The sequence below is a fragment of the Argiope bruennichi genome, chromosome 2 (assembly GCF_947563725.1).
Source record: "Argiope bruennichi chromosome 2, qqArgBrue1.1, whole genome shotgun sequence".
In the NCBI taxonomy this organism is placed as follows: Eukaryota; Metazoa; Arthropoda; class Arachnida; order Araneae; family Araneidae; genus Argiope; species Argiope bruennichi.
In genome coordinates, this window is record NC_079152.1 from 45,198,686 (window position 1) to 45,225,827 (window position 27,142).

Below are 27,142 nucleotides of genomic sequence, written 5' to 3' on the forward strand. Positions count from 1 at the left end.
TTGATAAATTCCATTAAGGACTTATTATGTATTTGAAGCTGGTGCATTATAGAGATTAAAATGCCCTTCTTTGAATTTGGAAAATAGAATGTCATTTCAGGCATTTCTCTCGTCATTGAACCAGTTCAAAACTATAAGATCTATTGCTATATATTTCTCGTGCTGCTTCAGAATGAATCCTTAATATAATTAAATAAACTGAACAAACACTGTTGTCATGATCTAGGGGAGAATTAATCTTAATTATTTTTGTTCTAACTCAGTATTTCAATGAATGATAAATGAAATATTTCAAGTTAGAGATGAACTCCGTGTTTTTAACTTTATTCTAAGAATTTGTTTGATATTAATTTTTAAAAAAAAACATTATTTAGTCTTAAAAATACCTAATTACCAATGAAAAACAATAACTAAGAAAAAATTTAAATTTCTGTGTAGTAGTATTTGACTTTTCTGCAACTAATGTTTCTCTTCCCACTTCTAAAGTAAATATCCTCCTTTAATTACGTGAATGAAAAAAAAATTATAATAGCAGATTCCAAATATAAGGCTTATTTTTATTGATAAAATTAATCCGAATCAATTGAATCAGGATTATAGTGTAATATTTAATTTACTTTTAAGCATAAAGGATTTAAATTTTGACTTATTAATGTTATATAATTATGAACGAATAATAAACGTTAGCATTAGATTTGACACTACAGTTGAGAATTTTAGTTTTAGAGGCCGAGCATCAATTATTAAATTCCACTTTCAAATGATATAATTATTCTTTGAGCACAATATTTTTTATATTTATAAGTGAGAATATTTAAAATAGATAACTGAAAAGTGCAATGTTTCTCACAATCTTTAAGCGATTCTTGTACAGAATTGGTCTCTCCAAAACCATCTATTCTCGACGGTACTTAACAACAGTTATAAAATTACTATTAAAAAAGAAAATTACACATTCTTTATATATTTGCTTTCAGCTATTATAGAGCGAAATGTGGAAAAAATCTCCGATATCTAGAAAATTATTAGCAATATGAAAATTCCAAATAATGCAATTATTGTTAAGCACTATATATTTATCTTTAAAAGTAAAAATTAATATCAGAAATCAAAGCATCTTATTAGTAACAAAAGTAACATAACATTAATTTTTTTTTTATTTTCCTTTTAAATTATTTAAGCGCGTGAAATGCAATTTTATAATAAAATGAAGATACTAAATAACATCCATGCTCACTTTAATACCATACCACCTTAAAGACTGTTTCTTTGCAAGTATTGTATATCTATCTCTCACTCTCTCTCTCTCTCTCACACTCTCTCTCTCTCTCTCTCTCTCTCTCTATATATATATATATATATATATATACTGTGAAAAAAAGGAATAAAACTGTAAAAATAAGAGAAAATAATCCAATAAGCAAGAGAATCATACCCCATGATGAGATACCGCACATCTTATGAAGATCCACTGCAAACACAACCGACTAATTGATTTGAAGAAAGAAAATACCTCTCCACCACACACACACCTATGATTTTAGAAGCCCTGAGGCTGTAAGTATTTTTTTTTTTTTTTTTACTCCCATACCAAGTTTGCTTTCGTTCCCGTGGGCATTTCTTCGGCCTTTTTGACCGAACTTGTTTGCATTTTGATTTCGATTCTTGATACCCTGAAAGAAAAATATCAACTTTATTTAACAGTCATTTTTTATTTGTTAGAGGTCATTCTTGGAAAGGAATGCATCTGAGCAATTTCTTAAAGTATTATTAAGATGAAAATTCTCTGTGAGGAATTATTTATTATTTTTTATCAGATGTAAAAAGTAACGAATGTCGAAGATCATTTATTGCACAATTTATTTCATATTTTATTTTTCTAAAATAAAAATTGAATTAAGATGGAAATATATGGAGAGAACGAGTTATTGTTACTCCTATCTGAGGAATTATCACATCATCATTTACATCATTTTCTGTTGAGAACATTTTAAGGTATGCTCATCCTAGGATAGTTATCTAATATATTTGAAATTCAGATTTCAGCATATGTGGATAAAGCTTAACATTTTTTGAATACTTATGGATAAAGCATTATTATTTTATTAAAATTACATTATATATTTTGAAGCACAGCTAATTTTAAACTGATGAACGGCCTTGATATGAGCAACATTTTATAATGAGTGGGATAATTTGGATTTTATAATTTATGAAATTCTGTATACAAAAATTTCATTAATTATTTTTTCAACTTCTTTTACTCTATTCTAATAACAGGGCCGCGGTGGCCTGGGGATAAGGTCTCATACTTGAAAACGGAAATTTTCTGGTTCGGAAAGAAACGTTGTGTAAGCGGATCTGGAGCATGTTGAATCCGTCAAGGTCAAACACTTTTGGAGAAAGTGGTTCTATATCAGGTGTCATCCTCGTCATCTGACTACCGATCAAAATTACGAGATCCTTCCCGAAATAGCCTTAGTGTTGCTTTAAGAAAAAGCGGGACTTTAATATAACTAAACCAAACTAATTCTATTCTAAACTCTTGACAAATATCTGTTTGTTTATGTTAAGAAGAATGAAAAGATATTTTTATCTTTTTTTCTTTTTCGAAAAGAAGGAGGGAATCAATGAACAAGTTTCAGAAACCACTATTTGGAACCATCCAACTATACTTCAAACAACACAAGGCTGACAAGGTAACCGACCGATTGATTTTCCAATTTTTCTCATCACCACAGGTTCCTGAAATCTTAAAAGGATTTTTTTCTCTTTGGCTTTTTGATTGTTGTTCCAATGCTCAACTGGTTTGCCACCAAGTACGTTAGAGTGGTTTTTTTTCTTATTTGTTTCTTACTTTTTTTAGATGTTGGAAAGGACATAGAGATGTTTTTAATTCTTTATTTCTAGTCTTTTGTGCTTGGTTTCAACTACATACAAAAAATATCGCTTGGACAGAAACATAAATTTATGAAAAAAAATCAAAAATATTATACAAAAAATTTATAAAAAAAATATTTTTTCAAAAAGAATTGATTTATAACTAAATATAATTTAGTCAACTAAAAATAATTTTAAACTATGTCATTGTGTAATTTATAGTAGGCATATAATATTCAAGAAAATCTTGCTTGCTATTCACATACGAAAACCTTCAACATTTCAATAGAATCAATACATTAAGAGTGACTATTTTTAGAAATGTCATAACTTCAAAAATATTGTGGGATTTCCTTTTGATTATTTTATAAATTATACAGTATTTTAAGTTAAAGGATATAGGATATTTTATTTGTTCCCTTCAATCATATCATTAAAATTAATTTAGTGGGGCCTTTAAGGGATTCAGTAAAACTTTTGAATTAGTGTAAGCATTATTTATAAGTTACGTTATACACAGACAATTTATATGCAGAATTTTAGAATCAAGCTATATGTAAGAGTATTGATCAAAGTATATAGAACATGCTATCGCCTGACCTGAACTGAGTCATAGAGCCACAAGACTTCAGAGGGCGCTGTCGCTGAAGTTATCACAGTTAGTTATGGTTAGTACTATAAGAGCAGCTACACACTGAGTTGTGATTGTAATGAAATAAATTATTATAATTTAAAAGGAAATCAAATGATTATAAAGTATTTCAGGAGTAATAATTTTCTCTTATCTGTAATTTGAAATTTTTGTGAGATATAAAAGCTTTCTTATTCTTTATTATTTAAACAAACGGAAAATTTTTATTAATGTTCCCAATTTCTTACTGATTTGAAGGACAATCACTTAAAAAAGTGTGATCCAAGAATATTTTAAAAACAGTACTTACAAGAAAAGAAATATTTTAGAATTAGCAGCGAAAAATAGTCAAAATCTTAGGTTATTAATATTATCCGGAGATTGTAGATACCAAAATTAACTGATCATTTCTGAATTGGTTTGGAACAAAGCTCTGTGCATTTTTTTATAATTTGAAAAGGAATTCTTTATCTCAACTGTTGAATATATTTATCAACTTTATCTCAACTAATAAATAAAGATGAATGTATGGGTTTTTTGCTTACTACAGATCACATTGACCAGCAGCTACAAAATTTGGCACATTAATGTATGAGCGATTAGAAATGTGCTTCTTGGAGTAATGTTTTCCGATTTTTTTAGAATTTTAATAAAATAAAACTTATTTGGATTTTGGTGTGATAATTTCCCATTTTAAAGATAAAAAATAAAATTATTTGAATAACAATTTCATTCACACAATTTTAAAAGTTTAACGATTTTCCTTTTAATGATGCCTTTTAATAGTCATGCAACCTTTCTAAAATTTAGATTTTTTTTGAAAAATATTTCTTTTTCTTGCCTAGTTTCTAACAAGAATTCCATTGTTTCCCTGAAATTAAGACTGCTTTCAATATTTCATCAAGTATTTAATCGAGTGCTTTGTTCCTTGACGAAAACGAAAGAAAACAAATTATATTATAAATCCGTGTGATTTGCAAGGCGAATATTAAAATTAAATTATAATACAGCAAAATGTAGAAAATGGATGAACTGCCCATTTACGGTTGTAATAGTGCTGCGATTTTATGGTAAAAGTCTCCATGAGAAAGGTTTGTATACACTATGAAAAAATCATACATAAGATAAGTACAACAATATGACTTTAATATGTGACAGTTAAGCGGAATCATGGTCATCAAGTTAGATTCATTCCATTTAACTGAAATTTAAAAATACAAATATCCCCTGCGAAATAAATTGCCATGAAAGTCAACTAGTAATAAATATAATAGATTTGAAATACACTTTTAGTATTAAATATAATAATTTTTTGAAAGATCTGGATGCTAAATTAAAAAAAAAATGAAAGCTTGAAAGCTTAAAGCTCAGAAAAAATACGTTTAGGAATTGAAATTACAATCATATTTATCAAATTTCTAATTTTTATACATTAACCATTTAAGGTTTCTTTCTTCTTTATTTTTATGGTAAAAAATAAATAAAACACTGTTGCTTTAAATCAGACACTCTTGTTTTTGTGACACCTGGTTTTATAGTTATTTTAATTTTTAATTTTTTTAGAACGAAAATCATTTCTGATTTACTTGCAAAAACAGTTCATTTATGTTTATATATATTATTTGTTTGTTCTTAATCTTCATATCTTATAGTTTTTATTTTGTATTAAAATAAGAGGTAAGATGCTTAAGGCTTATTCAAAGGTTCAATGTTATCACAGTAATGTTTCACGACAAATGCGGACATCTAAACATAATCAAGTAGCCTATTTTATTTATGTATTCATGTTTCAGAAAATCATTTAGAATTTCATCTTAGGTGTGGGGAGGAAATGTACTTTTAATAGTATTTAACGTTTATGAAAATAAATATACTGTCTTGTAGATAATCGATGCTTAACCCGCTGGCTGCGTAATTCTTTAAAAACACTATTTAGATGCGATGTTTGTAAATAAGTTCAAATATTTTTCAAAGTTAGCTGCTATTATATGTTACACGATAATAATATAATATAATAAAAATCTGTAATCTTAAAAATTAACACTTTAAATTATGAAAAACGTGGGATGCAACAGAAACTGGACTGATTGCCAACCCGCGGAAATCATGGGATCCGCAGCTGGAGGGTAAATATTTTACAATAAATATTCTAGTTGGTTTTAATAATATTCCTATTACAAATATCTTATTAAATTCTTAACATCTAAGATAGTTTTAATTTATTGCTTTAATTATATTTTATTAAAAAATCAAATAACCTCAAAATTCAATTAAACCTCAAATTATTCAGATAGAAATATTCTAAAGAGACATCCCATATATCCCACATATATTTCCCATTTAGTGCAAATTCAAGAATTTTTTTCCCATTTATTAATTTGTACCTTAATTTTTATATATTATATATGATTTTTGACGAAAAACAGGATTTCTTACTTTATACCATTACAAAAGTACATACCATTACGAAAGCAAAATGGTATTAAAAAGTTCTTATTAATAATAATATTATTATTTAATTTTTAATAAATTTCACAATTAATACTTACAAATAACGGTGAATATTTTTATTTATAAATCTCATATTAATATCTCAATGGCATCAGCTAAGCGATATAAATTTTTATTCAAACTAATACATTTATTATAACGGTGAATATGAATACTGATAGTTCTCATATTAATATCTCGATGGCATCACCTAAGCGATATCAATTTTTATTCAAACAAATACATTTATTAACATTGATGATAAATATTTTTTTATTTGAACACAAACTCTGTTTGGATAAATTACCCACATTTCCAAATAAAGCCATCCAAACACATTATTTTCTTGCTCTAATAATTTTTAAAAACAGTTGAATATGTTTCAAAATAATAGATTCGAAGTACTCAAACCTTAAAAGCCTAGCTTAAAGCGGAAAGAGGTTGCGACAGAGTATGCATTTGCTATTTTTTCATTATGCAAAACTTTTAGATGTCCCTCGTTGGATGTAAAAGCCAATAGTTAGAGCGCAAATTTAATTGTTACGATATTCCCTTGAGACTTAATTCCTTTCAGTTCCATCATTCAATCTTCATTTTATGGTAAAAACGCCTTAGTGTTAAAAAGGCTTGTCCTTTTTTCTTCTTCTTCTTTTTAATGGAGGTGCATTCTATACAATCATGCAGGTAAACAAAAAATTGTCCGCTGGCGAGTCTTTTATCTTTTAAATTTTTTAGATGTAATAAGACACTCCAGCCATTATTATAATTACTTTTTTTTTCCTTGCTGTTGGAGCTTTGCTAAATGAATTGTAGATTTTTCTTTAGTTATTTTTTTCTCACTTAATTGAGTTTTTTTCTCACCTCTAGGATAGAAAATGGTATAAAAAATCCTTAAGTATATATGAACTTTCCCTGCGTCCATTCGCTTCTTCCTTTTAAAATTTTAATTATTATTGGAAACTTTTTTTATAAAATTGTATTTTAGTTTTCAAAGTAGGGCATCTGTAACAAAAAAAAAGCTTTTGAGTTCTGATTAAAATTTAAATCAGAACTTTTTCAAATATTTAGATCTTTGTTCCTTTCAAGAACTCATAATTTTAGTTTTTTCTTCCTCATTGCAATGTTTTATTTCAAAATATTATAAATACATTATTAAATATAATAACAATAAGTTGAATATGATTTTTGTTTAATATGTATTGATAAATAAGGATATACAAATGCACTTCATGTTATTTCTGGCTCATAAATTTTAAGCACCTGATAGTTTATTGCACGGCTTTTTTAATTTAAACTCAAAAGTAAATATCTGCAAAAGTTTAAAAATTTTCGAATTAGTAAAAAAAAAAAAAAAATGATATAAAAATTCATATAGAAAATTCACAGGATTGGGAATCTGCTTCATTAAATTTAACTGTGAATACATTTCTTTTATGACCGTTCACAAAAATCTAAACAAATTACAATAAATTCAAATTTTTAATTCAATTTTTTTTTCAAAAATCATAGTAAAGGCAATTTTTTTAAAATTTTGAGGCTATAAGTAAAGTGCTAAAATCAATAAAAATATAATGAAATAACTTACAATGAAAGCAAGGGCGTTGCCAAGACATTGATTGGTGCTTGATCTGGCAGACAATGGATATAGAACGACAAAGTTTGGATTATGTAATTATTAAATCAATGGATTATGTAATTATTAAATTAATGGATTATGTAATTATTAAATTAATGGATTATGTAATTATTAAATTAATGGATTATGTAATTATTAAATGTGAATCACGGGACAATATTTTTGAAATTTTGGTTAGATTTTCATTTAATTCAAATTTGAAGAAAATTTCATAATTAATTTTTGATAGCTTCCAAAAAAAAAAGACGATTTTGCAACATCTCAAAATTTAAAAATTATCATTTTAATGTCAATAATTTATTTAATTCACGATATTTTTTTGATTCTTTTCTTCCTTTCAATAATTTTTTTAAAAAATTGTATGGATAGTTTCTTAATAATAAATATGTAGTGAAAATTTAAGAGTACATTCGCATTGCCTACATCTTTATGATGGATATTTATTTAGATATGATACTTTGCCCATATTTAAAAATTCTTGTTTCCTTCTCATTGATACTTTGCATATATTTAAAAATTCTTGTACCATTCTCATTGATATTTTGTCTATAATTAAAAATTCTTGTATCCTTCTTATTGATTAAATCAAAAATGATGGAACTTTTAAATTTTCCTCTTTTTTAAAAAAAATATTTCGTTTTTAATTATGATTTCCTTAGTTTCATGATTTTGCAGAAACGTGTTAAATCATATTATTTCAGATAATCTAAACTGCTAACGATCGAGATTGCTAAGATGCGAGAGACAAAAAAACAACAACAATAATATCATTAATGTTCAAACATCTGAAATGAAATTCCCACAGAATTTCCATTCATTATTATGTCCATGAAAAATATACAATTTCGGCGTATCATAGGTTTCGAACTTCAGTTCAACTGTGTGGTTAAAAATCGTAAACGAACACATGAATGTTTTAGAATAGGATGAAAATGTGAAATTCAAATTCTTTCAGACGTTCTTGTGATTTAGATAAAGCCATCAGCTTCATAGCATTTTACACAAATGTTTCGAGATACAAATGGAATAAAGTCCCTATGGGTTGCACATTTTATATCAGGAATAAACAAAAAATTATAAATAATGCATTTATTTAATCTCTGATGACATAGATCAACCAGATCCTTTGCATGGTTATCATGTTCTACTCTTACATCCAAAACGCTGTATGCTTTAAAAAGCATTCAATGTACTTAAAAGATATCGTTACAAGCTTTTTTTAATAAACTGGTATGTTTTAAGGTCATTTTTATGAAGTTTTGCGTTAATTTTATTTAAATTCAAGGAAGTGGATCTAAAGTAATGACGTCATCATAACGAATTCTAATGTATATCCTGAATTCAGAGTTGGTTTTACGAGATTCAGAGCCAAATAGGACGGTTCCCAGTTATTTGGCATGAAATATGAAAATATAATATAAATTAAAAAGCACATAAATACTGTTTAATCTGAATAAATGTCAATTTATAGTAATTAAAGCGAGAAAAATATTATTATCAGGTAACTAAATTAAACGATGTAAGATTAAACTATACCAAAAATCTAAAATATTTAGGAATAAATTTCAATCCAAATTTGATATTTATTTCTAATTTGAATATAATTCAGGAGACGATGACTAAAATAACTGAAAAGACAAGAAGAGCCACTAAGACAATTTGGAATTTGTTCCCAGTGTCGGTGAAATATATTTATATAATTTATATTAAAGAATTATATCATATCGCTAGAGAATTTGGCTGACTGGCATCTCTAAATACAATAAAATAAACTTTACAAATTCAGCTTCTGCCTCTTTCAGCAACAAGTAAGACCTTTAAAACTGTATAGTAAGTGGATCTTTAAATGTTGAGTGGCTGTTCGTTACTTGAAGTCAAATCTAAGATACAGAATAAAGTAATGAAAGAAATAAAAGCTTTTAAAGTTTCAGATAAAATAAATAATACAACAAATTTCGAATCTGATAAATAATTTTCCCTCAGTTACTTGGAGCTATTTCTCAATAGAAGAAGGAACGAGAAAATGTATACACACACACACATGCGCGCGCACACACATATATATAAAGAGAGAGGGGGGAGAGGGAGAGAGAGAGAGAGCAAACGAGAGACGGTTCTAAAATGAATAATAAAGTGGACTGTGCCTTTGTATATTTCTGCAATAGAATCGAGCAACAAAATTGAACATGCCGGATGAATGAACATAATTCTTTTTTTTTTTTGACAGAATTCAACTGTAGTTTGATTAACAATTGACTTCATTAAACAAAAATGGGAACCATTCGGTGGAAATAATCACAAATTCATATGTTCTCTTTAATGCTTCTGTAATCTGTGAAAGAAATTAGGAAAAAAAATGTTATTGCATAAAAAAGGGAATCAATAAAATTAAAAAAATGGATAAGAAGATTCTCAAATATAGTATGGGAACGCAAGCTCAACTTCCTTAGCAAAAGGCTGTAAATATTCAGTGTAAATACATAAAAAACGAATCACATATAAAAGGAAAGAGAAGACAAAAAAATCCACCAACTTTGGCAGAATCGATGGTCACGTCTAACTCATGGTAGAAAACTGAATCATTTTTCAAGACAGTTGATCCTAAGAGATTAAAAGATGATTTTTTTCCATCAATACAGACCACGGAATCTTTTTGGATATAAAAATTGATTTTTTAATAAATCTTTAATGTGTTATTGTGTTTTTTTATAGGAACTACGGAACATTTGATATATGATTGAACTTCTGGAGAATACTATAGAAATAAGAGGACTGCAGATTGGTAGAACCTGTCAGTTCCTGAATTATTGAAATCTTCTATCCTGAAAAATTCGATTAAAGAGATTATTTTGAAGATATACGAACAAACCCTTTTTTAACTGCCTAAATTTATATTTAAAAATTATAAGGATTTGTTGTGTTGATGATTGGAAATTTTTCTATTATTGCAAATAATAAGTAATTGTAAATGATATTCTGTACATTGTATTTTGATTAAAAATTGTTCGTAAATTTCCTATAGATGCTATTATTGTGGAATTTACAAATAGCCTTTTTTTAGGCCAGTAAATATATATTGCTTGTTATTTTATAATTTGTGACGCTTTGTAAATAATTATTGCTTGTTTTATGAATATTATATAATCAAAAGTTAAAAAAAAGGACATTTTTAAGATCATAATTTAAAGGTGTAGTTTCATTTAAAGATTTTAAAATTTTAACATTTAAGGGCAAATTAATAGGATTGAAATTTTAAAATTCCTTTAACTTTAGTTTATATATCTATATCTTTATATATATATGGGGCAAAACGCTTAAATTAATTGGTGGTTTTTTCTGCAGAACCCGATCCTGAACTTATATGGAGTAGGAGCTGGAGGTAAGATTTTGAATGTAGGATGCCGGATTTCCTCGCTCCTTCTGTCAATTATGGAGCAAGGAACAAAAATGGGATTATGTTGCGATGACTGCGCATCTGGTGCGATTCTGTTGTAATGACTTCATTATTTTTTCAGGACTACGTTTGACTGGTATATTCTATTCTATTAATGGTATATTCAAGATATTTTATCTATTTTCGAATGCTTAAATTTTTTTAATATCCCTTGAAGTAATTTATATCTGCAGAATGCTCTTATATATATTAAAATAAATCATGTTTCTAAGCAAATAACAGAATTAACAGAATCAATAATTAACAGAATCAACAGAAATGTAAAATAATGAGTATGAGTGAAGGTTATTTTACGTGCTTTAGTTGAATTATTCTAAGCTGGCAGGTACAATAAAATTCATGCTGATAAAAAGTTTATTTAAAAATGAGTATACAAAGATAAAACAACATTTTAAAAGGAAATAATAATAACGGCTCCTTTGCAAAATTTAGCAGTTCCAATGGATAATTTAAGGTGAATAATAGAAGTTTAAGTATTAAAACTATAATATTTATAATTATTTTTTTAAAAAATTAAATAATAGTTTAATATCTATTATTATTTAAAAATGAATTAAGTTTCAAATTTCAAAGAATCTCAGAAATTAATACACACACACACACACACACACACATATATATATACATAGATAATGAAAACTATTTAGAGAAATGCAAAGATAAATGTTAGCAATTTTGATTTTGATTTCCAACTAAACAGCAAAATTGAATAGAAGTATACATTTTTAAATAGGAATCTCAAGAGACTAAATTAAAAAAAAAAAAAAAAAAATCTTTCACTGCAATAATAACTATCTAACTCCCATTTTTCAATGTAGGTTTAGTGAAAAAGTCATTACAAATATCACATTGATAAAAAAGGGAATGCTAACTTTTTCTGGCTTGCTATCTAAACTCGGTAGCATATTAAGATATCTGTATACTAAGGATGGAATTTATTCTGATTGGCATAAATGCGTTAGGAGTAATTTAATCATAAACCTCTTTTCACAGATAATCCAATTCGAAGACATCGCCAAATAACACGATTTCAGCTATTTAGAAAAAGGGAAGAAAATATTTTATGTAATAGCTTCAGTGGTTACTTTTAATATTTCTGAACATAGATATCAAGATCTCGTTAGAAGAATGCTTGCTTCTTCTATAAAGGAGGAGCTTCCAAAAATTACAGATAGCTAAATTGTAAAAAAAAATTGTAAATTGCTCCAATTTTTTTTTTTTTTATTGCCACAAAAGAATTAAAATCATGCCCTATTTAAATAATTCATTAAGCATTCTTTAAGTGTTGATCTATAGTTTATGAAAGCTGGGAAATATAACTTCTTAATACCGAAAAATGAATAAAAATCAATGACATGAATATCAATCGAATCAGAGAATCGATTGTTCTCCATGTCCGCGGCACAACGTTTGTCAGCAATAAACGTTTTTAAAATAATTTCTGATTTATTTAGCATAATTATTAAAATGTAATAATATTAAGAAATTTAAAAGATCTAATCTTTAAATTCTCAAGAATAAAAATGTTTCTTTCCGTCAATGTACTTATCTGAATATTGCTTTTTGTCAATTTTCTTCGTAAGAATCCCTTCCAACAGAAAATTTTCGCAGAAAAAAATTAGACAAAAAAATTAACTCATTCAAATAAGAACAAAAGACAAAACTCTGATACGCGCAGATCATAATCGTTATTACTTTGATAATAATAGTGCACCGAATTTGAAATATTGCTTGCATATACATTGAGTCTCCTGGTAAGGAATATAGTTTCTTATAGATGTTACAAGGCTGCTGTTTGGATTGTATCGATTTTCAAGTGAAACTTGGCAATGAATGTAGTAATTTTAGTAACATAAATAAAGGATCCAAAATATTTGGAAATCACGAAAGCTTCATTTGGATTCTAATTCTAACATTTATTCTTAAGAATTCAACTTCCCGACAAAGAAATTAAAAAAAAAAATGAAAGACAGAAATTGAAGTCAGTCAATAACAATTTGATGCTTATGTGATGCTGTTTATTGCAAGTGCTATTGTTGTATGTTTTGCCTTATGTTTGTTACTAAGTTACCTTGTGCTTTCATATAATTTTTACTGCTAAACCTGTTTTACTTTCTTCTCTTATAAACCTTAGACAGAATTTTGGTTTTTCTCCTGATAATATAATTAGAGACACTATGATTAAAACAAATGTTCATTTCTTATGGTTATAAAGAAACATCTTTACGCAAATGTCTGTTATTTTTTTGAGTAAGGAATAATATAATTATAGATTTTTTTCTCTCAAATTAATAAAATTTTCAACAAAAATATTTTAATTTATAAATGTTTATAGTAAAAATGTTAGAAGCGAAATGACTGTTTTGAAAAATTTCATAACAATCATAAGACATTTTTAATTTTTATTTTTAAAGAGTTTCACTCTGAGAGGAATGAGGAAGGTATTTTTAAATTAATTCAAAAATATTGCCTATAAAATATGCAAAATAAACCATCGATACTCATCAATATTAAAAATTGCTCATTAATTGGTGACAATAATTAATTTTTTTCTTTAAATTTTATTTTTTAAAAATTTCTGTATATATTATTTAAATATAATATTAACGATTTATCTTTAAATCATCTGAGATAAAAGATATAAAGACTTATCCAATAGCTGAAATCTTACTCAAAATTACTTTCATGTGTCTACAATTCTCTTTCGATTCTCATATGCTGGCTGGCTGTCTTCAAAAATTATCAATATCAAAATCTGTTATAATTCTAACTGCAGAGAAAAGAAAATATTCTGTACTAGTGTTTTCTGCTTAATATAATGCTGTGTTTACACTCGGTCATTTAAAAGACGGCCAATGGGCAGCGCTTGCATAAAAAGGCTGAAAAATGCAGCTCACCAGTACATGTCCCGATGGGACAACAACAATGCAATGCCGCTGTATTATATATATATATATATATATATATATATATATATATATATATATATATATATATATATATATATATATATATATATATATATATATATATATATATATATATATATATATATATATATATATATATATATATATATATATATATATATATATATATATATATATATATATATATATATATATTATTGCGCATGCGTTAGTAGAATATGGTGGGTTTTCTTAGTGTAAAAAAAAAATCATCACTTATCCCAGATTAATTTCTACATTTTTTGCTTTTTGTTCTTTCTGATGCGAGGGTTTTTTTTTTCATTTTATTTCCCATTTTTTCAATAGTTTTCCAAATTTAGGTATATTGACCATTTTTTTTCTTATCTTGCGATGTTTCTTTGTGTAAATATCTATCATTTTAATAAATACGAAGTGGAAAAGAAAAATTCAGGGACGTCGAAACGGCAATTTATAGCCAAGCATGGAATGCTTGATACTATATTATGAAATTCTGGCAAACATAAATTAGTGACTTACTGCGCAGGCGTTGCTCACCGGCTGCCTTATAACTGGCCGAGTGTAAACCCGCTATAAAGCAGAAGCGTAAATGTGAAAGTCACGTCTCATGGAAAAGCCGAAAAAATTTAGTTACTTAACTCTTCTGTTCTAATTCTATATTTTATTACAGCAATAAAATGTGTAATGATTGTATACAACTAGAAACACTTCCAGGTACGAAATGAAAAAAATAGTGATGAAGTACATTAAACTGCAAGTAAATTAAAAAAAGAAAAAAAAATCCTAAGAAAACTATTCTGAAATACAAACGATATTTTATTTTAATTTTAATAATTTTGAAGAAATTTTTGTAAAACTAAGAAATGGTTCTTAATCGGAATACTTAATTAAAAGACGATCCCATTAAAAATATATCATGCATAGTTATTAAACTGAAGCTATGCAATTATTCACACAAAGAAGTTTTAAGAATTTACAGTTCTTTTAACAACCTTTACAAATGCTGTTATTATTATTTATTATTATTAATGAAGTATCATTCATTTTAAACTTTCTGTAATATTACGTAGAGAGTATTTATTGAAATATCATATCATAATCTATTTTCTCAAAATCTAATAAACAATTTTATTTTACAATTTCATATCATAAATATAATTATTAAGATAATTTAAATTTAAGTTTCCATAAATTCAGTCGTAAATATAAAGCTGTGGCGTTTTCAGGAAATAAAATGTGAGAAAAAAATTTTGAAAGCTACTGCATTAAAATTGGGCCATTTCTAAAAAACAAATATTTTTTCAGTTTCTAAAATAATTTCTTCTAGATAGAATAATAACTCTTGAAGTACAAGGTCCTCATTCTTACAATTTAAGAAATAACGCGCAAAGGAAAAAGAAAAATATCACCATCATCAAATGTCTCAACGCGTCTTATACTTTAAGACATACAAGACTTTCTAGTTAATTGGGATCTGCGTTTACGCTTTAAGGAACAAATATTATAATGAAAAGCTTATTCAAACGATTCAAAGATAAATAGCAACATGAACTCATTACAGCAGGGAACAGAGACTCATTTCCAAGTATTATGCCTCATTTCTTGTAGTGCAATGTAATATTGCAATAAACACGGAGAAGTTGTGTTTGAGACATTTCGGTTGACAGAATCCAAGATAAATGCACACAAAAAAGAAAGGAAAGAAAAGAAAAAAAGAATTTCAATTCAGCTGTGTGCAAATCTGGATAAAGATACGCTTAAACGAACTCACTTCAAGCAAATAAGCGATAAAAATTTGAATAAATGAATATAGAAGCGGCTTACAGATTCATGCATTCTTTCCCATTGTAAAAGTATTTGTTAAACCTTTTTTAAATCAAGTCGCTTACAATGATTCTAAGCAAATGTTTAGTGTTAAAAATCTGTATATTCTTATTTATCGTACAAAATACCTTTATTCATTTCTGTTCAAATTTGCTTGAAAAAAAAACTTTTGAAAAGAGAATTGAAATTTGTAATTGATATTTTTTTGACATTTTACTCCTTGAGTAGTATAAAAATATCCATTCGAATCATAATATTGTCACGAAGAAGTAAAGAACAACGCCGTTAGTTTAAACAAACATATTTATTAGAATGAAGCAATTCACAGCAGTCCGAGACAATGCCTAAAGTTGCGTCACTAATGGGGCTCGGCTTTTATACATATTTAGAATGTTCGATAATGATCCAATTTCTATATTTAAGAAAGATTTATAACCTTCTAGCTATTAGATAAACAGTAGATAACATTTTGAATGAAATAATTCCAGTCTTTGGATAAAATATTGTGGCTGGGATTCGAACCATGGATCAACCAATCAGATATGAGTTCTTCGGCCGATTGAACCATGGCGATTTCCAGCTTTTTTTATTATTATTTTCTGTTCAGCAGTACTTTTCCCAATGATATATTACAACTTTCTACCATACTATTTCTACTATAATGTAGTATTGCATTTCATCGATTTTAATGACTATTTAAATTCTAGATTAGATTTTTTTTTTATGCATTTTCCTAAGAAACGTCATTTCTGGGTCCTTTCCTTTCTTTGATAATTATATGAAAACAGTTTCAAAAATTGGCAACTGATGACTAACATTTTGTTCTAAATTTTTGTGCGAATTTAACTTAAAAGTAGCATTTTCTTTCGATTCATATGAAACACACATAAATGTGGTACTAAGTCAAATACATTTATTTACAAATTCAGTACAAAAATGGTAGGCTTATTAGATTGCAATATACAATTTTAAAACATTACACCCTGTCAAAACAGTTCGGTATTTTAGAAATCCATTATTCCAATCAGGGTGAAGTTGATTTAGAGAAAGAAAAACACAATTTGATTTTTTAAGAGTCCACTCTACTTGTAAAATAGAATTCAGGAAAGCTAATATTGTGTCTGAAAAAAAAAAAAATTTAAGAGAATTTGTATCATGCATTCTGGGTGGTATCTTTTGTGTATTTAAAATTTATATAAATTATTTCAAACCACAAACTTTGAAAAGAATCTTTTTTGAAGTGAAAAGTTACCCTTCAACAGCAAAAAAAACTGATTTTAAACAATACAAATGATTTTCAAAGCAACAAAATAAATTAATGTCTTTCACACGGAAGTATTCCTACACTCAGATTATTTGTACTTTATTCACTTAAAACACATTTTTTTTAACACTAACGCTTTCAAATGAGATAGGTTTTTCAGCAATAAATCTTGTCTGGAAATTTTGATTTGAATGGAATGTCGGCAATGTTGTCTCACATTTCCGCTTTCCTAAATCATCATTTTGCACGTTTAAACATTACATAATTTTTAGTTAGGATATAACTTAACTCCATTTCTTATTTAAGGCTTATGATTCAGAGTAAAATATTCAAATACTGGAAATATCATTAAAGATGGAAAATAATCAAAAACATTCTAAAACATGTCGCGTACAAGCAAGACTTCCTACTTTAATTTTTGAAATTTTGCAAGATGAAAGAGGAACTTATTCCTTTTGCATTTAATAAGGAAAAGAATGAGTTGCCCTAATTAAATCTAATATAAGCGGTAGACCATAAATAGTGAAGAGAAGTGAAAAAATCCACTAGATTTGTTATGAGTTACAAAAAAATTATTTTCTTCTCTTGAAAAGTTGAGATGCGAGATGTTGCTTGTTAGGCAGCGATATTCTCCCCTATTTTATTTTTTTTCTAAATAATGGCGAAATACGGTCAAACTGAGTATTTGGGAACAAAAAGAAATTGGGTAAAGTGACTACAATTTTGTTGGTTAGATATCAGTTAAGTGGGAAGCAAGTGTCTTTCTTTTATGACACTTTACAGGAAGGATGACACTCTGGAATAACACGAAATTTAACAGAGTTCCAAAAGATTAATGACCCTTTTTTCTCTCATTATATACAAAGCAAGTTCCTATATTATAAACTTCTTTGATATGTGAATTATAACGATTACTAAGGAGCTTCAAATTTCGATTATGGAGTATATCCTTAGAAATAGGTTAGTGTTTCCAATTACACCTACCATATTACTTCCCTAGGTAACTAAGAATAAGGATATAATCTTATAATAATTCTAATATAATATAATCTTATTTTTCTGAGTTTGGAATATTTTATTATCAGAGAAAAATAAAAGTTTAGGGAAATAATTTGTCTTGTTAGTAATTTTTAATATTTTATGTCAAATTGATGGATGACATTTAAAAAATTCATCTTATGATATATAAAAATATTTTTACATATGAAAGTTTGATTTTCAGTACTGAATTGAAACTTTTTTGAAGTCATTTCTGGAAAAATATTGAGAGACAGATTAAAATGGCAATACTTTTTTTAACCTTAATTTATCTTTTAAAAAGAATCACTGAATCTTCGTTGAGATAGCACTTCAGGAATAAATGAATAAAAAAAAATATTTAGACTACGCATGTTCCAATATTCTTACGTCTAATTTTTTTTTCTCTGCTCTGATTTGAACTTCAAAAATAATATTTCATTCCGCCATAATAATTAATCTTCTAATTCAATTAATCTTCTCTGTGGCAATCCTCTAAGTTTCATTTTGATTTCAACCACATTATTTTATGTTATATGTTATTTCCTGTTGGGGATTTATTTGAAATGATTTTTATGTCTTTAATTCCTTTCATGCAATTATCAAAAAAATATTATGTAGTGAGAAGCTCTGAACCATCCTTGTAAAGATTGACATATATTCTGGAATTAAATTTTTTTCTTGCAATTGAACCTTAAAATATGAAAGTTTTATTTCTTAAATAGAAATACAAATCATTCAAAATTATTGAGGTCATATGTATCATATATTTACTATTCATTCTAAATTCCATGTAAAAAAATTATTTTTTAAAAAAACATTTCGAATATTTCCTTTTCAAACTCTAATTTAGAATGTTTGAGGTTTAGAACACGAATTTCAAGTATATATTTTAAATCGGCATCAATTAAATTTAGCTTTTATGTCATATTTAAGCTTATTAAATTATTTCATTAGCAAAACAATAAATATAGTTAAAAATGTAGTATCCTTACCCCAAATTATAGAAGTTATACATGAACATCATTTTATTTGCGTTCTTAAATTGATAATTTTATTTATAAGAATTACTAACAGTAATTCTTTTAAAGGGCATCAAAAATATAAAAAAAATTGCTTTATTCATAAAAAAGGTACTATTTATTAAGAAATTTTATTGATGAAAAGCAGAAAAGAATTTCATTGAAATAGGTATCATGAAGAATTGCTTAGGATATTTTGAAAATAATCAAAAAACGTAAAGTGCGATCGAAAATTAAATTATAAAGGTATTTCATATTGGTTAATAAATAGGAATATGGATGACTAAAGAAATAATTTCTAAAATTATAAACATAAAAAAAGATTAAAGATTTAAAACATGTAGTTTTATTAACAAAATTTCATTTGAAAAAGGCATTGTTCCCTAATTTCATAATTATAATTAGTTTCAAACTTTTTTATTTTCTTTAAACCTGCAGAGAAAACTAATTGAGCCGTTATAATGAAAAAATAAGATATTGTTGATAATATTTAAAAAACAACTTTTATTGTCAAATCACAATTTCAAATTAAAATGAAATCTCTTCGATCAATTCAAAGGATTACTTGTGTTTGCGAGAATTTTAATTTCAATTCCCCAAAATTGATATGTTCACTGCTAACTGTGCAAGATATCCGATTTAAAAAAAAAGAAGAAATTTTAAATTGAACGCTTTCATTTTCTTTTGCATTCAATTCTCTCTTGAAGTGTGTTTTGATACATCAAATTACATTTTTCTTCCATTTATGCATCATTTAAAATTCTCATTAAAAGATCCACAAAGGGAAAGAGATCGCTTTGTATTATAATCTTTTCTCATTTAAATTTAAAAATTATTAATACCCAAAATGATATCTTAAGAAATCAATTATATTGACGGTATCTCTTCATATCATGTGAATTATTTTTGGAAAAGAATGAAAATTTGAAGAAATGTTCTTCATATAAAATTAGAAAAGTCTTAGTTTGCATATAAAATTTAATGAAATGAAATTGAGAAAGTAATTTGAAATAAGTATTAACATTTTTTGCGCTCACTGCTTTATCATTTTATGATTTTCTACAACCTCTTTTATTAGTCTTTTCAGATCTGCCATGTTCAAGTTATTAAAATGCCGGTTTTGGTGCAAGCGATGCACATTCAGTCATTCCCGATTTTATTAATACGACTTTTTTATCGCTTCTCATATCCTCCAATTCCATTTGTATCCTTGATTTTTTAAATACATTATTCTTCTATTAGTTAGCATCTGACCACTTATATGATCAGTCGTTTCACTCCATATAAAAATGTTGTTTAGTTTCTAAATTCTTTATGTACAGTTTTGAATTCTGTATGTACAGTTTGATGTTCATTAAACCGTCAGAAAACTTTTAAGTATCAAATTCCCATTAATGTTATACCCGCATTATTTTAACATATTCTTTCCTATTTTATTTAAAGTGTACATAGGCAGGTATATGGAGTTGAAATGAAAGACATTATTGTGCCATTAATGTCTATAACTTAGCTGATAATTGCATATTTAAATTCAATTTAAGGAATAATTTAAAGTAACATTTACTTCAAACTATTATTATTATCTGTATGAATTATCTGCGATCCCAATAAAAAAAATGTCGCGGTGGCCTGGTGGTTAGGTCTCGGCTTGTGAGCCGTAGGGTTTCAGGTTCCGGACACGATTCCACCAAAGACCCTTCGTGTAAGGGGGTCTGTTGCACGTTAAATCCGTCATGCCAAACGTCCTCTCGCTGGTGTGGTGTGGAGAGGGGGCTGCCAGCTCAGGTGTCGTCCTCGTCATCTGACCGCGGTTCAAAGTTACGTGGACCGTCCCAAAATATCCCTAGTTCTGCTTTACAACGGGGCGTTAATATAACTAAACTAAACTAAACTAAACTAAATTCCAATAAAAAATAATTAACAATGGTTCAATTACATATTAAAATTTAGAAACACAAAAAAAATTATGTATTAAAATTTACAAACATTTGATTATTAAAATTTAATTTTATGCTCATGGGTATTTCCTAGAATCAAATATTTTGGAAGTTTAAATGTTATTTGGAAAAAAAAAATGTTACTAAACACAGCATAATGCTATATATAATCAGATTATTGGAACAAAGAAGTTTCAATTTCGAATCTCTGAACTTTGGCAAATAGTTTCTCTAGACTTGTATCCAAATGTATGCTCTCATTTAAATGCCCTAAATGATGAAAATGATTTTTCGTTTTATTCTTAGAATTAATAATATGCCCCTATGCATTTAATATTGAATTAAATCTGTTCAGGCTAACAATGTAGACGAATTGTCGCTTTGCAACTATCGATAAATTATTTTTTGATTGCTAGAAACTTCTAGATGTGCTATTTTCTAGTTATTTAGGCAGCGCTGATAATTTCTATTGGCTATCAGTTCTGTATCCGTATTTGGGCTGATGTTTTAATAATTCTAAATATCGATGCTATTTTATCAATATATCAAATGTCAGATCTGCAAAAAAAAAAAAAAAAAAAATCATGCAAACACTCGCATAGATAAGCGTTTTTTACTGTAAAATTTAATAAAGCAATAATCCTCACACAATGCTATATGTCACTTGTGGCTGCCTATATCAATTCCTATGTGGTGTAAATGCAAAATTTCAAGCACAATATTTTTTTTAGTAAAAAGATACATATAGACTGCACTTGTTTATTAGAAAATACCCCTATAAACTTGTCGTCATTTGTAACTATTGTCTGTAGATTCATATCAAAACCATGAAAATTTAAACAATTTAATAAAACCGCAGAAAAGCAAATAAAAGATACATATATTACCAATTTATCCCAAACATTTGCAGAACAGCTGACACATATCTAGATGAATTTTCATGATACTTTTATTCTTTTCCCAAATGATCTGTTAGGTATAACATTTCATTTTAATAGTACATAAAATTTCTGAAAATGGATCTAGAAATTTTGCGTCATATTAAAATGTAACCCAATTGATAATTCATCTCTTCAAACACCACAACGATGTAAAAATATACTTTATTTAAGATGTATATTTACAGATATCAGAACAAAATGTGCTGGCTACTTGTTGTCGCGAAGATTATTGTAATTTTAACTCTTTGTTTCTATTTAAAGATTCGTGTTTTTAAAATACAAATTTTAATGTCTTTTTTTTTAATTATCATTTTTTTTATCACCGGTTTATAAGCAATTTTTTAGTTCCGAAATTTGTCAACATTTTAATAGATTCTTCTCAATGATTAGTCAATTAAAAATATCAGAGAATTCTTTTTTCAAAATGAACCTCTCATCAAGAAATGACTGAGACAATATTTTAAAACAGATAAGTAAAATTTTTAAACAAGTTATAAATGGTTTCATCGACCAGTCATTTACTTTCATTTTTAATACATGTAATTATGTCTATAAATTTCAATTAGATTTACAAAATAAAAATACACTGATAGATAAATATCGAATCATAAAATTTCTAAAACAGATTTCAGATGACAGTTAATGCATAAAATTGCAATTAATTTTAAAAATATTCATTCATTTTTAAAATTTTCTGCAAATGCATCTATTGCATATTTTTTATATATAATTCTCCTTTTACATATCCTCGACAGAAGCAGATATTTAAAATTTCATCTAAAGTATCTTTTATCAAAGGTAATTTTTAAAATGTCTATTCTGTAATCTTCTTAGGAAATATGTTCTTAAAAATTCTAGGTACGCACATGAGTAAGAAAATCAATGACTCACGTTTTAAAAGTCACCGTCGCCGAATACAGCAGTAACCATAAGCATTAAAATTCTTCTGCTCATTTGAGGTTTTAATTACTAGATTGAATCTTGTTATATTTCCTCAGGTTATGTTGCTCTATATAATACTGTTCATTTAAAAAGTATTAATAGAACAATAAAAACGAGGAAATAATAAACGAAGAAGAATAATGATCAGATAAAATTCAATATTGAATCACTAAATCTGAAAGAAGCGAATTAATTATACACTTGATAAAATTTTCTGATTTCCAAGGAATTTTAAATGAACAATTGTAATACGTTTATTACTACAATATACTAGTATTTGATATTTATTTTATTATTTCATTCTCAAAATTAATCTGGCAATGAACCAGGCTAACAGTCACAAGCTTAGTATTCGAATGAATAAAGAAAAATGTTTTAAAAATTGTTAAGAATATGTGACGTAGTCAGAGAAGCATTTAAAAGTATCATCCAAAAATATGTAGAAATCTGAACTAATAACGAAAAAGCTTGAAAATGTGAAAAACAAGGAATTCTCATTTCTATGCATAAGAGAAACTATATTAGATAAATATGAAAAAAAAATCTTAAAATTTCTTTAAAATTTGCTACGAATATTCCATTTGGAAGACATGTTTCAGCAGATATAATTAAAATGGTCTTATTAGAATTGTAGGGTAACGAGTGATAACCCTACATTCTCAAAGTATAAAGAAGTAAAAGAGGAAATTTGGCTCAAAAGTATATTTCAGAGACATAGAATTGTTGAATAAATTTATGTTTAATGACGAAGCAGATTTAAAAACTTCGAAGAAACGATCGATGTTGTTTATGGCTGAAGTCTTATTCTTATTTACTTCTACAGTTAAGAATGGGGATGGTTTAGTCGTTACATGGGACTATATATCTGCGAATGGAGGAGGGAAATAAATTTTATGGTTAACAACATGATAAAAGAAAATATTTGATGTATTAAGAAAAATTTTAAATAAATATTCAGAATCTGCGTTAAGGATAAAATATTATTTTTCAACAAGACAACGAGCCAAAAGATGCATTTTAGCTGTTAAATGATGATTAATATGCACATGTACAAAACAATTACTTTTCCCAGATTCCAAAAATGGAAAAATTTTGGTCTTGATCAGAATTTTTTTTTTAGAAACACGACCTTATTTAGAAAGGATTGCAAAGTTCTTTTACTATATTATTTTAGAAAGAATTACAGAGTTTTACAAACTTTATTAGAAAAAAATGGTGAAATATCTTCTCATACAAAACAAAATTTTCGTCAACTCCTTGTTATGGTATTTAGAAAGTATTTTGGAATCAAAACATATTATTCTCTTTTAGATTAGAAGCTATATTAGTTTCACATTCAATTATATCAATTATACCACTCCTAAACAAATCATAACTATGTTATAAAATTGATGTATATAAAATATTATCAAACCATTATTTTGATAAGTTGCACTTTCTTAGTGTGTCTTATTATCCTAGGAATCCTTAAGCTTTAATGTGGATCAAGTGAAACATCTTATACTTAGGTACTTACAATTGGAGAAAAATTTGGCATTATGTCCTTTTACAAGGGTTGCATGCAGATAGTAGTGGGAAGAGGCACTATATATTTCTTTACATCCATTAACAAGAATGCATTTTTGATTCATACAAATTTGACTAGCGATAAATTATGGTTATTCTTTCTTTGATTGGTCTAACATGACCAGTGAGTTTGTTTTGTTTTCTTTAGTTATACTAACGATCCGTTTAAAAAAACACTAGACATATTTTGGGACGGACCTCATAATTTTGAACAGTCTTCAGATGACGAAGACGATGCCTGAAGTGGCACATCACCTCCAGGCTTATACAACACACCAGCAGGGGGAAGCTTGACCCCGACGGATTTGGCATGTACCATACCCTCTAACATGGCGGTTCTTCGGTGGAATCGGATTTCGAACAGGAAACCCTCCAATTCCGCAGCCGAGATATTGCCAAGAGGCCACCGCGTCCCAAGCATGACTAGTGAAATACAAAAGAAAGATTAATTGATAATAGGGAAATGGAGTACAAGAGACTTTAAAGCATCTAAAATGCCCTTGAGATAAATGAGACATGCCTTTAGAAGATAATTTCCTTTTAGAAATCAGTTTAAATTTGGACTTCTCTTCTAAATAAATGATGACAGCTTAACGTAATGATAGTCACTGTTGAACTGCTTTTTATTTATTCTTATACTCAAATTAGGTCACCAGAAAGCCGCAAGAGGGATTTGCAAGCCTTCTTTGCATGAAGGTCATTATCGATAGAAGAAAGACTCCGAGACATGATCTACCAATCGTCAAAGCCAGATTCATACATTCTAGTAGATAATGAAAAATAGTCAAGTGATATATTAATTACAGAATAGTAACAATCAAATCTGGAACTGCATTTAAGAATGCTTAACAATAACATGTTAACATATTTCTATAGAAGCATATGTGATTCAAATGTGTTAATCTTCTTCTGGTCTTTTCATCAAATTATTCATTTACTTCTTTCCTGATGGACTGGAAACTTTTACAGATTATAGAAAAAGTAAGACATGCTTCGTTGAAGTTTACTACCGCGTATGGGTAATGAAATATAATTTACTTTATTGAATTAATACTCCATTTTGACGCTACATGAGAGTGGTGTCTTTGACTTTTCAACAGTGGACAAATGGCGATGAAGGGACTTGAATCCTTTTCATGTTTCTGCCCAATCCCAAAGATAGGTATTTGATAATTGCCGTATTATTTATCTTGGTTGAGATAAAAATATAAGTCAAGTATACTAAAGGAAAATGTTTGGACCAGGAAGTTAACGGTATTGAAACTATCACTTAATCACCATGATTCTGAGACCTTCAAATGTATGGCCAATAATCTGTTCCTCCATTTTTCAACATCTGTTTCAAAGCTGGCTGATTTACTAATAAAACTTAAAATATTTTAATTTAAATGGCCTTTTGTAACTGTCCAAATTTGTTATTATCTTTCATTGTGTAATAATATGCATCCTCAGGTTTCAAATCCGAATGTTAAACTTACAATTACTTTAATCGCTCTGCCTTTTGTGTGACTACTTTATACATATTTTTGGAAGAAGAAAACTGTGAATTGGGAATGCACGATCTTTTCCCATTAACTGCGTTTTATATTCTTTGTATGATGTAAGCAGTTTCTTCTGAATTCTCTCATTAAGTTGAATTTTCTTCACAATGTCTAGTTCTGCAATAAACATTTAATATCACTTTTGAGCTTGGCGAGGTGGAATATCTTAATTATTCAATTAGAACTGTGAAGACTGGAAATAAGTTTTAATACTGTTGATAAAAACAAGGTAATATGTTTTTCTTGTATTATTCATAGAATATTTGAAATATTTTTCTTATTAGTGAATTCTTTGCAATGTCATTTATTTCATAATTAATCATTTTATTGAAGAATAAATTTATTTCTAATAATTTGGAATGTGTCAAATTAAAATGTAGCCAGAATATCGGAATTGAATTTGTGGTTTAATTATATAATATCATTAATTACATGAATTCGGAGTTATACGTTCAAATTTGAAGTTAGTCTTCCTCTCCAACCCTTTTTTTACAATACGCAAAATTCAGAAACGAGAACGTATCTTAAAATTCATAGAATTCGTCTCGGGAAATGAATGAAAATACTAGAAATAAACTAGAAGATTAATGGTAATATATCCAATGTAGATCTGATAGTGAAATCGTCAAAGCAGGCTTTTATTTCGTGGCCGCATATTTATTTTGTGGTATTTTCAAAATGCTTTTCTTGCATCTAATTTACAGAGGTGTGTAAACTAATATCTTAAAATGAAAAGCTCATTGTTTATATTTTTAGCAATAAATTTATTACTTTTTTCTACTTCTAGAACTTCTTATTCTGAAAGTTTCTGATCCACAAATCAAAATATGAAAAATTTGTGATTAATATTTTAAAATGCATTAAACATGATGCAAATTTACCATTCCTTACTTTAAAATTTAAATTTTGCTTTAAAAAGTAATGAAGTAAAATCTCTTCAAGGTGACTTGCTGATAAATATTTCATTTTAATATTTGTTAAATAAAAACTGCATATATCAATGTATTGAAATCATTCAAAAATAATTTGCCCCAACCTCTTTCCCCTCC